Raw genomic sequence first — 16028 nt, 5'->3', positions numbered from 1 at the left:
TCGAGGTACATAACAAAAAGTGGTCAATCATACAGGATAGACTAACTCAGGCTTATTAAAATTGAAATTAAAATTATTTATTTATGTATTAATTTTCTATCATGATCTAGCTAGATCTTACCACACACAGTTTCTTTTGAAATCATATCTTGAGATTACGCCTTCTGTAATGTAATGTACATATTTTGTTTGTCCATGTATGTTATATACAGAAATGTAAATAAATATCATAAAAAAATAAAAATAAATAAATAAAAGTATATGAAAACAGACAAAACATTTTAAAATTTAGGTCAATTTCAATAATATTTTAAACAAATATTATACAAATCTCAAATCTCATACCTCTGATTTTCATTAGAAGAGCGCATTGGATTGTTCATCAACACAAATGTCGCACATGCGTACTTTTTGTCTTCCTGTTTTGAAAAGTGCCGAAAAATGCAATTTATGGAATGGGATTGTTGTAAAAATAGCGATTTTTGAAAAATATTAGGACACGTTTCTTAAAATACGTCACTATAACCCACAACAGAATGCTATTTCATGGTACCATGTGACATAGCTCCATGATTTTACATAATAAACTAATGAACATTGTCATGCGATTTATGACCAATGGTGAAGATGATAAGTAGGCTTCTAACTTAAAACGAACAAACAGTGGTTAATTTGGGGATAGTTCAAAATATTGAAATATATAAAAAAAGTTCATTATTATAAGATACACTAAGGATGTACTACATTGTAATACCGGTATATGAATTTTCGTTTCTCAAAAAAAAAAAAAATGTCTTGTTATAATAAGATATGAGTGTGGGATTCCAACCGACGCGCATGTGGTCATGTGACTCAAGTACCAATTTCTATAATTGACGGCACATTGGATGTTATCAAGGACACACACTTGATTGTTCAATCACGCCTGTTTTTTTGTTTTTCCCATTCAGAAAATGCAATAACACATTTTGTCACTGATAAATTTGAAGGGCGGTGATCGTCGCGCTGCGGGTGTGCGACATTTGCACTGATAAATATTGATTGACCCACGATCAAATGCGCTCTTCCACTAATGGAAATAACAAGTACGAGTTTTGACCTGAGTGCGACTTACATTAATTACCGTCAGTGGCACTTTCGACACCTTCCAATCACCTAAAACATACCCAAATTAAGGCTTGGTCACAGTAACGTCTCAGTTTGTACTCGTTGATCTGCGCAACAGTCAAAGTCACCATCTTTGTCTATATGAAGACCCATATATATCTCACGCATGCGTGGCACGACGACTACCGCCCTTTAAGAAGAATCCTAGCACGATTGGAAGGGAATAGCAGAAGTGTTTCTTTCAAATCAGAAATATGCAAATATGCAGACCCATTTGGTATGTAGTATTTACTAATGTTGTATTTGTATTCGTTGTTTCGATTACGGGGATCTTACGAGTGATTGATGGGAGGAACAATAACATGGCTGTCATATATATGGGGGAGGGCAATAACAGCTGCCATATATATGTGCGTGGCGACAAACATTTTAAGAATCATATATCGATTTCGTTAAATATGAGCATCTGGAGAGTGACTACCGGGATTGAATGTGCGAATTTGTTATCTATCCTGTTAGAGCTAAATGATTTCATTATTATAAATATTTTTTCAATATTTTGCCGTCTATTTGAAGTTTGGTCAGTATCATATTATACTGAATTAGTTCAATTCATGTCGAAAAAACGTGACAAACAGGCGCAATGAATTCGTTCTGTGTTTTTGTAAACTATTATAATCTGTGGGATAAGGATTACACATGGTTACAAACCACAGTAGTGCATTCATTTTCGAAGATTAAAGCGCGGTGGTCGTCGCGCAGCGCGTGTTCGAATTTTATGTAAATAAACAATGTATTTTACACGCGTTGTATACGTCGCCATGAGTCCCATATCGAACAAAACGCGGCACGACCACTGCCGTCCTTTAAGCATGTGTGAACTTGAATTTCTCAACATTGATGACATTTTCTTTTAATCTAGACATATGATATGTGAAACGCACACTTCCCTTCATCTTAGTGTTGTTGACATTTGGAATTGTCATTTTTTTACCAACTCAAAAAACGTAATTATCATATCATATTGTGACTGCCTGTTGATGAATGTGAGCAATATACCATATAAGTTGCGCCCTCTGTGGCGAAGCGACTCTGTTGCGTAAAAGGGCGTATGGGGGCGCTGTACACAGTGTCGATATTGTGATCGTCAGTCAAAATAAACAGTGACTTGCTATATTTCAAATATCGAACGTTTACACGAGTTAACAAAGTTGTCTATTTCAACGACACTACTTACATTCATCTACGTCATTGTGACGTCACACAAGCGATTTATAGATATTTGAAAGATGTATTCGCTTTTATAACATTATGTGTTTCTTGATTTACGGGGATTCACCTAAAGGTTTGACAAGAACACAAGAAAACATACCGACGTCATTGGCTTGGACAAATACAGTGATCGATTTTTTATGTCATTGATTATTTTATGAAATCATTATGCGATATTGATGTTGATCTGCCCTAAGACATTGTGAGACATTTTTGTTTGTTGTTATAAAGTGTGGCATTGGCAGGTCTGGCACGCTGCTTTTTACGTTACCCGTTTTCGCATATTGCTCACATAGGGTCACTTATAAATGTCACATTTTGTTAATCGAGTAATTAATTAATTAATCCATACAATACAAAGGAATTGCATGAGTTATGAAGTTTAAGATATATATAGACAGTTTTAACATGGACGAGTCATAACATGTCAGAGATAAGGTATCAATAATCCGCTTGCAGAGTGGCAGATATTCTTTATTTCAACGAATTTTATGGAAGAAACCCGAAGCGAGTAAAACTATGTGGAGTCATTTACAAAAATCGTCCGCGTTTCTTGTATGCGCATGCGCAAAGATGGCCGAATTTCTCAGCGAAATTATTTTTAATGAACATAAATTAGATTGAAATTGGTTGACACAGATTTTTTGATTGCGAACAGTTTTATAAACAGTCTGTGATAAAGGATAATACGAACGTACACGTTGCCATGGGCGTAATATACGCGTTGCCATGGGCGTAATATACGCGTTGCTATGGGCGTAATATACGCGTTGCTCTGTATGTGCTTTTTGTAAAACCTTACCCCGATAAAGTTCTTAAATTTGATATTTCCCGCCAAAACCTCGGAATCCTTCTTTGGATCCAATAGTTATTAGTATCGCAGGGTTTTACTTAGAAATAGTGTCATATGAGTTTTGAAAGATGTATGTGACCTTAATCCAAAGATGTAATATTATTTAATTGAACTGTGCAATAAAGTTGCATTTCAACTTTGCGATTTTGTAAGATGTCTTCCCTGATCGATATCTGCATTATAAAATGTTGGGGTCGTGGACAGGGAACGAGAAAGTAACCGTAGGATACGAATTTAAGCTGGCCTTTTTAATTGTCATGGCAACAATCCAAAGGACGACCAAATTAAACAATGAAGTACAATCAATTGTCAACAACAGGGTATACAGATAAGATGTTATCATTTAAACCGTTCCAAAGATAAAAATTAACCAAATATCCACGAAACGGCAGTTGTAGTCATTTCTGCTAGCGTTTTAAAACACTAATTTAAGCAACGTTAACGTAATTTCGATCTTTTGTAAACCTGGGATGATGTATCAAGGTCTAAAGTATCCGTTTTATCATTTTTTGAAAAATCAATTTCGCTACCTCAATAAATATTCTGCATAAATACATTTGTACAAAAATTAAAGTGGGGGAGTCGTCTGCGCATGCGTTAGATGGCCATAGTGCGTCAATGTTTACAAACAAGCGTCTATCCATGAGTCATTGCGTTTTTAGCATGTGTTGTTATCGTCGCTTGGGACCCAATACCCGCGCATGCGCAGGTGACGACCCCCACTTTAAACTTGAGCTTTCATACGGTGTTAGTATGCTTGTTTAAGAGATATAAACTTCCAGTACACTCCTAATTAAATCTGTAAAAAAGTCAAGAAATGATATCCACTTGTAATATTTCATGTGTATCTAGAAAAGCAACATATGTTTATGTTTTTATCTCATTCAGGGAAGAATGTTCCATATATTTTCAAAGTGTGAATTAAAAATTAAGTAATCACTAAGCAGACACAGCATTTGCTGTATGCCTGCACTACTGGCCGAGTACAATAGTACTTTAGTGCAAATTTGGTTTATGTATTCGCATAAATTAAATTGGTGGAGCTATTAAAAGCCACCTACAGGTAAATGCAACACATTTATATCCATATATTGCATCGTGCTTGCATAAAAGATAATTGGAATTCAAATACGATCTGCGATTATCTGTAAATACTGCTATAAGAAATAAGAATAACTTGCATCATTAAGGGATTGTATTTTTGAATACGTCGATATCACTGCCGCCAGATAACTACGATGACGACATCTAATCGTAAGATATTATAACAAATCAGGATTGTGTCAGTTTATTATGTTAGGAAATGTTACATTGCCTAAAAAAAGTAAATAGTCGCTAACTACGAAGAATGTTATAGTGTTCATTATAGTTTTATATATACATAGACGATCCCGCGTGATATGTCTTGTAGCAACACACACTTGTCAGTGCTTAACTGTCGACTATTTGCCGACCGTTAACAATATCTGTAGCGGGTTTTGAGAGCTCGATGTAGAACCAGGATGAAATACGAACTTGTGTTCGTGTTCTCATGTAGTGTAATTTTAAAAGTTGTTCTTCCGAGCAGTTCATTGATACAGGTTACAAGTTAGGAACTTATTACCACATTTTCTTCTTTACCTCCAGGTAGGTATACAAGATCTATGCATTCATTTTGTTGTGTTTTGCAGCTTGGTCAAATTCCTTAATTTATATGAGAGATTAGTTTGTTATGTAAGTTCCAGTTTGTGTATTTCTTCTATATTGCATTAAATAATTACTTAATTTAAAATGTAATCTGTATATGTGAGAACGTATAATGACAAAAATAAAAAGTGAGGCACGAACAAGTAACGTAGAACGTACTCCATACTGACTGCCAAGAGCACACTCTCATTCGACGTCTGTTTACTTGTGTAGTCGTTCGTCATTGGGAAAACAGCAACTCAACAGTTTCTATTTTGACTGACGACCACAATATCGACTCTGTGAGCGGCGTTTCCTACAGCCATTTATGCCCCTGAAGTACTTCGCCACTGGAGGGCGTAACTTATGTGGTGTAATGCTCACCTCATCAACATATCGTCATAATATGTCATAATATGTGATTCGATTAATAACATCAATTATGGTGAGTTGATGAAAATAATTATTAATTAACAACAATACTAAAATAAACGATCACGTGTCCAGATTAACATGAAATGTTACCAATATTGAGTTATTACAACTTCATCCACATATACATCTTAATTTAAAACACACAAGTGAATAATACACTACAGCAGTGAGTGTACATAATAATAATAATATCATGTCAGCTAAATCATAATTGTTATCTCACAACAACTATAAAAAGGAATTCATTGCGCCTGTTGTCATGTTTTAAAATGTATTATTCAACATTTGGAAACTACTATCGTCTATATATATATATATATATATATATACGGCAGCTATGTTATTGTCCCTTCCATATATATGACAACTATGTTAATGCCCCTTCCATATATATGGCAGCTATATTATTGCCTCTCCCATATATATGGCGGCTATGTTATTGTCCTTTCCATATATATGACAACTATGTTAATGCCCCTTCCATATGTATGACAGCTATGTTATTGCCCCCTCCCTTATTTATGGCAGCTATGTTATTGCCCTCTCTCATATATATGACAGCTGTTATTGCCCTCTCCCATATATACGGCAGCTATGTTATTGTCCCTTCCATATATATGACAACTATGTTATTGCCCTCTCCCATATTTATGACAGCTATGTTATTGCCCTCTCTCATATATATGGCAGCTGTTATTGCCCTCTCCCATATATATGGCAGCTATGTTATTGTCCCTTCCATATATATGACAACTATGTTAATGCCCCTTCCATATATATGGCAGCAATGTTATTGCCCCCTCCCATATTTATGGCAGCTATGTTATTGCCCTCTCTCATATATATGGCAGCTGTTATTGCCCTCTCCCATATATATGGCAGCTATGTTATTGCCCTTCCGTATATATATGACAGCTATATTAATGCCCCTTTCATATATATGGCAGCAATGTTATTGTCTCCCAACATATATGGCAGCTATGTTATTGCTTTCTCTCATATATATGGCAGCTATGTTATTGGCCTCTCTCATATATATGACAGTTATGTCATTGTCCTCTCTCATATATATGGCAGCTGTTATTGCCCTCTCACATATATATGACAGCTATGATATTGCCCCCTCTCATATATATGACATATATGTTATTGCCCTCTCCCATATATATAGCAACTATGTTATTGTCCCTCCCATATATATGGAAGCTATGTTATTGCCCGTCCCATATATATGACAGCTATGTTATTGCCCTCTCCCATATATATGGAAGCTATATCATATACATAGCTGCTGTTATTATCCTCTCCCATATATATGGCAGCTGTTATTGCCCTCCCCCATATATATGACAGCCATGTTATTGTTCCTCCCATATATATGGATGCTATGTTATTGCCCTCATATATATGACAGTTATGTTATTACCCTCTCCCATATATATTACAGCTATGTTATTGCCCTCTCTCACATATATGACAGCTATGTTATTGCCCTCTCTCATATATATAGCAATTATGTTATTGCACTGTCCCATATATATGACAGCTATGTTATTGCCCTCTTCACTATATATGGAAGCTATGATCTGGCATTTTCTCATATATATAGCTACTATGTTTATGCCCTCTTCCATATATATGACAGCTATGCTATTTTGCTTCCCATATATTTGGAAGCTATGTTATTGCCCTGTCCCATATATATATAACAGCTATGTTTTTACCCTCTCTCATATATATGGCAGCTATGTTATTGCCCTCTCCCATACATATGGAAGCTATGTTATTGCCCTGTCCCATATATATGACAGCTATGTTATTGCCCTCTCCCATATATATGGAAGCTATGTTATTGCTCTCTTCCATATATATGGCAGCTATGTTATTGTCTCTCCCATATATATGGCAGCTATGATATTGCCCTCGCTCATATATATGGCAGCTATGTTATTGCCCTCTCCCATATATATGGAAGCTATGTTATTGCCCTTTGTCATATACATAGCTGCTATGTTATTGCCCTCTTCCATATATATGACAGCTATGTTATTTTGCTTTCCATATATTTGGAAGCTATGTTATTGCTCTCTCCCATATATATGACAGCTATGTTTTTACCCTCTCTCATATATATGGTAGCTATGTTATTGCCCTCTCCCATACATATGGAAGCTATGTTATTGCCCTGTCCCATATATATGACAGCTATGTTATTGCCCTCTCCCATATATATGGAAGCTATGTTATTGCCCTTTCTCATATACATAGCTGCTATGTTATTGTCCTCTCCAATATATATGGCAGCTATGTTATTGCCCTCTTCCATATATAGGGAAGCTTTGATATTGCCCTTTCTCATATACATATCTTCTATGTTATTGTCCTCTCCTATTAATATGGCAGCTATGTTATTGCCCTCTCTCATATATATGGCAGCTATGTTATTACTCTCTCTCTCTCTTATATATGGCAGCTACGTTATATTGCCCCTCTTGTATATATGGCAGCTCTGTTATTGCCCCTCCCATATATATGGCAGCTATGTTATTGTCCTCTCCTATTAATATGGCAGCTATGTTATTGCCCTCTCCCATATATATCGCAGCTATGGTATTGTCTCTCTCATATATATGGCAGCTATGTTGTTGCCCTCTCTCATATATATGGCAGCTATGTTATTGCTCTCTCTCTCTTATATATGGCAGCTACGTTATATTGCCCCTCCTGTATATATGACAGCTATGTTATTGCCCCTACCATATATATGGCAACTATGTTATTGCCCTCTCACATATGTATGACAGCTTTGTTATTGCCATCTCTCATTTATATGAAAGCTTATGCTATTGGCCTCTCTCATATATATGACAGTTATGTCATTATTATCTCTCATATATATATGTCAGCTGTTATTGCCCTCTCCCATATATATAGCAACTATGTTATTGCCTCTCCCATATATATGGAAGCTATGTTATTGCCCTGTCCCATATATATGACAGCTATGTTATTGCCCTCTTCCATATATAGGGAAGCTATGTTATTGCCCTTTCTCATATACATAGCTTCTATGTTATTGTTCTCTCCAATATATATGGCAGCTATGTTATTACTCTCTCTCTCTTATATATGGCAGCTACGTTATATTGCCCCTCCTGTATATATGGCAGCTATGTTATTGCCCCTACCATATATATGGCAACTATGTTATTGCCCTCTCACATATGTATGACAGCTATGTTATTGCCATCTCTCATTTATATGAGAGCTTATGTTATTGGCCTCTCTCATATATATGGCAGCTATGTTATTGCCCTCTCTCATATATATGGCAGCTATGGTATTGCTCTCTCTCTTATAAATGGCAGCTACGTTATATTGCCCCTCCTGTATATATGGCAGCTATGTTATTGCCCCTACCATATATATGGCAGCTTTGTTATGGCCCTCCAATATATATGGCAGATATGTTATGGCCCTCCAATATATATGGCAGATATGTTATTGGCCTCTCTCATATATATGACAGTTATGTCATTGCCCTCTCTCATTTATATGGAAGCTGTTATTGCCCTCTCACATATGTATGAGAGCTATGTTATTGCCCTCTCTCATTTATATGACAGCTATGTTATTGGCCTCTCTCATATATATGACAGTTATATCATTGTCCTCTCTCATTTATATGGCAGCTGTTATTGCCCTCTCACATATGTATGGCAGCTATGTTATTGCCCTCTCTCATATATATGACAGCTATGTTATTGTCCCAATATATATGGCAGCTTTGTTATGGCCCTCCAATATATATGGCAGGTATGTTATTGGCCTCTCTCATATATATGACAGTTATGTCATTGCCCTCTCTCATTTATATGGAAGCTGTTATTGCCCTCTCACATATGTATGAGAGCTATGTTATTGCCCTCTCTCATTTATATGACAGCTATGTTATTGGCCTCTCTCATATATATGACAGTTATATCATTGTCCTCTCTCATTTATATGGCAGCTGTTATTGCCCTCTCACATATGTATGGCAGCTATGTTATTGCCCTCTCTCATATATATGACAGCTATGTTATTGTCCCAATACATATGGCAGCTATGTTAATGCCCTCTCCCATATATAAGGCATCAATGTTATTGTCCCTCCCATATATATGGCAGCTTTGTTATGGCCCTCACCCATAGACGTACACAAACAATTATTCACAATATAGTTTGGATGTAATATATGTTATTTAACGACTTATGACAGAATGTATGCTTACTGGGAACTAGTGACACTGGTGAATGTTTTGTATAATAAAGAAAATAATAGGGCGGCGGTCGTTGTGTTGCGCCACACAGGCAACATAATATACAATACATAATAAGCTATCTCTATTCTTAATATGCATATAGTAGAAAGTGTGTGCATCTATAAGACCCGGGTTGGATTAGCAGAATCCACACTACCCTTCATCGATCTCAGGCATTCATCGGAGTACATTAAAGTTTTTTGCATCTTGCCATCCTCTTTTTGTATCGAATTAAAAAAGACAGAATAAACTTTAACTGGGTATATACTATTGCCTTGCATTATATTATATACGCATTCACTTGTATTCTGACACAATATTCACCATAAATCATTCAGGAATTCGCGTGTAATTCACACTACATTCTCCACAAACACTCATTCTTGTTCAGACCTAGTTTGGGATTGGGCTTCATCGATCTGTGAGATTCACCTGAAGACATCGAGATAATTCACCTCCTTCAAACCTTTCTTTTTTGTTTGCCCCGTTCCTAACACAATTCACTAACCTAATCAGATCTTTTTGAAAAATAGATGAAAAAAAATTGATAAAAATTAGTGACTTCTCTCATTGTCAATGTACTTGTGAATTCTATTCATTTTGATTATATATTGGGCTGTAGTGTCGGTAGGCACACGTCTAAATTGTGTCGATGAAGAACGCTTTTGTGGGAGCTGGATTGAAGGTCATATTGCGCACATATCCACCGTATGCAGTCATTAACCATATTACTAGAGGTATTTCTTCTTGATTGCGAGTGAACAGATGTTAAAGCTACAAGAATTTGTCACAGTGAAAAATGTTTATAGCGTAAATGATTACGTTCGAATCGACGCCAAATAACACAATAAAAATTAAATGACGACACATCGTATTTGAAAGTTTTGATTAAAGTTTAGATGCACACGATGGAAGGAACAGAAAAATGTGCTATGATTTGAAAACAACAGTCGAGAGATAACCATATATACGAAAAAATATCAAAGTTACAACCTATTTTAAAGGATTAATTATTTCGTATGTTTATGTCTGAGAATTATCAGTAGTGTCGTTTATCGCCGTATAATGGTTTTGTGGATGAGGCAAGTCGACCTCCAGCTACGTGGTTATCACTCTATATATATTATACTATATTATATCTATATATATCATTTACGCAGTTTATTATGGCTTTTTACCAACGATAAATCACACTATGAGCTATATGGTTCAAGGGAGTGAATAGTCCTATAGTGTAATGCCAATAATACTAAATCTTATGTACAGAACTGTTGTTCAGGTTGCAGAAGTGTAATACCGATATTATTAATCCATGAAAGACTACACAACAACAGCTAATCAACGACTTGCTAACATCAAAAGCTAAGATACTAGATTAAATTTAAAGCTCGTTAACAGACACCTATATGTCCAGATGATCACAATGAAATATTCCCGTTCCCAAAACCTGTTTAAATCGTGATTTTTCAATACATTAAATGTCAAACATTGTATGGAGTCATATAAAATGAAACCAATTACATCATCACTTGACGTGGTAGAGATTTCAACTGTAGAACAACCATGATGTAACACAAGCGATTTCATATTTGCAATTACAAATTTATGTTTGGCATCAATTCACGATTTTCACAATGTTTACCTTGTTCTGTAAAATGAGCAACATTCATAGAAATTACATCTTCTCACATGTGTGAGGACAGTAACATTTAATAAATGGTTAGAATCTTCATACAGCGTTGAAAAAAGTGATTGGAAGATACGTAAATGTTTATATATTATTTCAGTGATACACGAAGACAAGAGCGCAAAACCTTATCGTTGTGCCCACCACCCTATAATCACTATAATTAAAGGGCGGTGGTCGTCGCGTAACGAGTGTTCGAATTTTGAGGAAAACAAACAATGTATTTTACACGCGTTGTATATGTCGCTGTGAGTCCCATATTGAACATGACGAGGCGCGACGACCACCACCATTTAATTATTGTGAACTCCTAGGTGCGTTATTAGATTATATATAATATTATTTGATAACATTTTTTAGGAACTTATCAATTGAATGTGAAGAGAGTCTTTAGAAATGGAATGGAAAATAGATGTTATCTGGAGTTATACCTTCCAAAACCTTCTCGTGTTTAAAATACACGGCATATCGTGCGCATCGTTGAGCACTCGTGACTTGTTTTAATTTATTTCGCATACAATTCCCAATGTAAATAGATAACGGTTAATTGGTTGAAATATGCTTGTCTCATTCACGAGACACAAGTTGGCAATAAATATACACGTTGTGTGGAATATACAACTGTGCTTAACCTAACATGAATATTAAATGAGTTGTTATTCTCTCGGCCAATAAGATATACATGGGTATATATATATCCTGTTCAAATGCGAGTATTGTTGTCACTGATTTCCTTTACCGGACGTTAGCTAGCGTTGTCTTTTAAACGTTTATTATATTAGTAATATTAGTGTTGAGGTTGTACATTCTCTGCCCACTATTATTATTAGTTGTAATCAGAAGTGATGGCATGCTTATAACACTGCGTCATCAACATATTCTCCAATCTTTTCACTCGCGCGTTCAGCTGGATATATAATTGAAATATAGTCATTCATTTTAAGATTCGTGATTGAAAGCACATCGTCAATATATCTCAATTTGTTTCTTTGTTGTTTCTGCTTTACGCAAATACAGAAGTGAATCAACTATCAAATACGCACAGTTTGCCACACCGTTCCTCCAAAATACCATTATTTTATTTAAACAAAATAGGTAAATTCATAATTTAACAGCATGCGATAGTGAACATGGATTACTTTAATGTCGCCCTTTTGAAATATTGAATTGATTAATCCTTAGGTCATGATTGTATATCTTCGGAGGAGGTTAATTTATATATACTTTTTAATTTCCGCTAGAGAAATAGGATGTTTTGAATCATATAATGTAAATTTTAACGCACAGCTTATATTAAAGAAAATAAATCTCATCATATATCCCCGTAAACGTAAATAACTTTTATTACTGTAGAATACTTTATTTTCGCTTAGAATTTATTTTCCCTATTTTCGCTGATGGGAGGATTCCGTGAAAATAAAATCCAGCGAAAATATTTTTTTTTGCATATATTTCACATTAAACTCATCAAAAATTAGTGAAAATAAATTTCATACAAAACGCTCAAAATGCCTTTTCAGCGAAAATTAATTCCAGCGAAAATAAACTATTCCACAGTAATTGGAAGATTAATACATGTAATACCCTGACTGTTTTTTTTACAAATATATTTAAAATGTATTCGTGTATTCCAGTCTTCTCTTATTTGCTCGATTTTGATATAAATACGTTGCAGTTAGAATAATGATCTCAATTTGAATTCACTTTTAGTGTGTAATATGAAGTGAATTAGTTAACATTTGGTAGTTCAAGTCACATTTCAAACTGCCACAACCATAAACACTTACATCTGAAACAAATAAATATATTGCTATGACGACCATATTTCTCATCGCCGTTATAGTTACTTTAACATTATAGTTATTTTAAATTTGCATGACTATCAAACTATAGGTGAACACAAGGTCGAAACCACATACCACTGACCGCATTTTTTATATTGGTCGTCGATTTCTGAGCCTTCTAATTGCAACACTGATCGTATACTGCGCTGCGCATAGCGGGCGCGCATGAGCCAGGAACGTTGTAGGCAGTTTTAGATTAACTGTCATGGTCGCTATGAATAATAAATAACAAATAGGTGATATATGCCAACAATTCAACTTGAAATTTATTATTTACTGAATATATTGTATATTTCAATTTACTAATCTAAATTATGGATAGAACTGATTCGCTGATTTTTCTTTGCGATAAGTTGTGCAATCTCCCTGTGCGTTGCCTGGCAGTTTTTTTTTTCAATTGTGGCATCCCTGTTAATACTGTACGCCGAGCTCAACGCACTGAGTTGAATCACGTACACAAATCACAACATGAATACTTTATAAACTGTAGCCGTACTGTCGCCTGGGCATTGTTTGTCGCATTGGTAATAGTTTTCCCCTAAGGGGATTTTCCTTATTACGCCGGTGTTTATCAGAGTTTCAATCGATATGACAAATAGTCACTGCTTACTAACTTTTTACGCCAATGGCAGACAGGGTGAATATACTTAATTCCCCGGACACCTGGGAACAGATAACTTATTTATCTCAGTTTTCTCATTACATATGTACATATGTTGTTTGCGATATTTCGCCTAGTAATCATAATAACTGAAAAGTGACTTTAAAAAGTAGCAGTAAATTAAGAATAGTATTCCTCTACATCGAATACCTTCAAATAAATATGCTAACTTTATTTATTCAATGATAATATACACCATATGCACATTTTTCGATCCGATTAACACATTTATAATTATATTTTTAAAGCATAAACGTGCTCAAAGTGGGAAACTCATCGACAACCAACATACTAGTATTTTTGTGGGCAGTTTCATTTCCGACATCGATAATGTAATTTTAAAACCGGAGGTTTCACTGAATTGATTAAATGACTGTCAGATTCAAAAGAAATGAACTATTGTTGTTTTGTGCCATTTACCGACTTGCCGACTTTCATTCTATTTTACCAGGATATCAAAGTATATTATCCCAAAACGAGAACTCATTATAGGTAATGTCACTGATGTCCAATTATATGTTGTGTTCCCCGGGCAATTTTACTCCTATTACTGACAATAACGTTAATGTTCTCGGGCGGTGACAAGTAACCATGGCGAATTCTGGATTTATTGCGAGTGTTCTAATACTTTTTTCTCTCAAAAAATCACAATCAGTGTAAACAACACAAATATTATTAAACGAACAGATGAGCAACCATTCAAAAATGTTTTTCCCAGGAAAAATTGCATTACAATATAAATAAATAAAATATAAAACTGACGTTCTGGAAAATGAATAGACATATTTCTCTCAAAGAACCCGTCTAAACCCTAATTTTAATTTGGTTCTCATTAGAAGTAATTGTATAGCACATTGGGAAATTTAAAGACGAAGCAACACACACGTCTATTATCATTATTATATTATATTGTTTTATTGTATTGTATCTACTAATTACAAGTAAAAATAATTGCAACAGAATGAACTCTGTAGATGCCTTAACTATAATTGCCTTCAACAAGTCTACATCGAATTATATCTCAACAGAGACAGAATTGTGAGACAGAAAATGTGATGCATCTCATGACGCATGCGCAGTGGCGAAGAGTTACCTCCTAAAATGTATAACTCCTCTAAATTCCCAGTATTTGCATTGGATTGAGTTAGTTCGCCGATATGTTGCTTGGCGCTGATAATTGAAATTGCTACTATCAGGGTTCTCCATTCACATTTATATGTATTATCCAGACTTATAACAACACTAGTTATACCTATCTTAAAAAAATGTATTTAAATTCATGAGCATACACAGTGGTTGGTAGATATGTTTCATCCATAATTTTGCCATCAAAACGCATTATAACAGTATTGAGTTTATGAAATTCTTAATTGAAATAACATAAAGAGCACCATTCCTTACAGGATAGGTCAAATTCGATTAATTGATCAAATCATTGATGAAAATCCACATCAACATTGTTATGCAAATGATAGAAACCACACACACAACGCAACATAAATACTGTGATTGATTTTACTTGCACACGTGGTCGATGAAGTTCTGTATGGAATAGTCAAGTATTCAGTAAGCATTATCTAACCAGATGGAATCTTATTTAGCGTTGGTCAATGACAAAACCAAATGTAACAATATGTCAGTAACAATCGTTTGGAAAACATAGCCAAGGAAATTTACTGAAATTATAATACTAATTTAGACCGTTAAATAAAATTAAAATGAGAAAAACAAAAATTATATGCCCTGCACTATTCATACATTTTTGATTTTGTTGGTGAATAATGTTTAGCGTATAGGTGAGCCCGTTCCAAGTATTAGAAAGTTTGTGGGTTCGATTACCACTTGTATCAACGCTTTGTCGCGGCGAGTGGCGGAATTATCTAGGAAGTCGAGACAAATCCGTGAATACTTGTATAGTATTGTATAATATATATGCTACATTCAAAACGCACCAAGCTGTATGCTGTATGAGTAATGTTTGCACTTACAAAAACAACGCTGGGAGAAGCAAAAGTTACAATTATCATCCAGAGCCCATGTATAGCACAATCATATTTCATGTTTCTGACGTAACGTGCAGTTCAGCTGAGCGTTTAAGGAGCTTCTTATAATCATCTTTTTACAACTTGTGTTTAAGACTGGTATATCAATGTAAACTTCATCCTGGTATCACAAAAAGAAAAATATATTAAAATTCGAC

At 34.9% G+C, this 16028-nt stretch overlaps 1 protein-coding gene across 1 annotated transcript in view; it reads left to right on the top strand.

The window, feature by feature from the left end:
- LOC102801259 (substance-K receptor-like) overlaps positions 1-16028 on the top strand; it is a 50851-nt gene that overhangs the window by 1122 nt on the left and 33701 nt on the right. The window lies entirely within an intron of this gene.

This window comes from Saccoglossus kowalevskii, chromosome 19 (genome assembly GCF_978046115.1).
Source record: "Saccoglossus kowalevskii chromosome 19, keSacKowa6.1, whole genome shotgun sequence".
Taxonomy (NCBI): Eukaryota; Metazoa; Hemichordata; class Enteropneusta; family Harrimaniidae; genus Saccoglossus; species Saccoglossus kowalevskii.
Note: the sequence above shows the minus strand (reverse complement) of the source record. Positions and strands in the feature narration are given on the sequence as shown.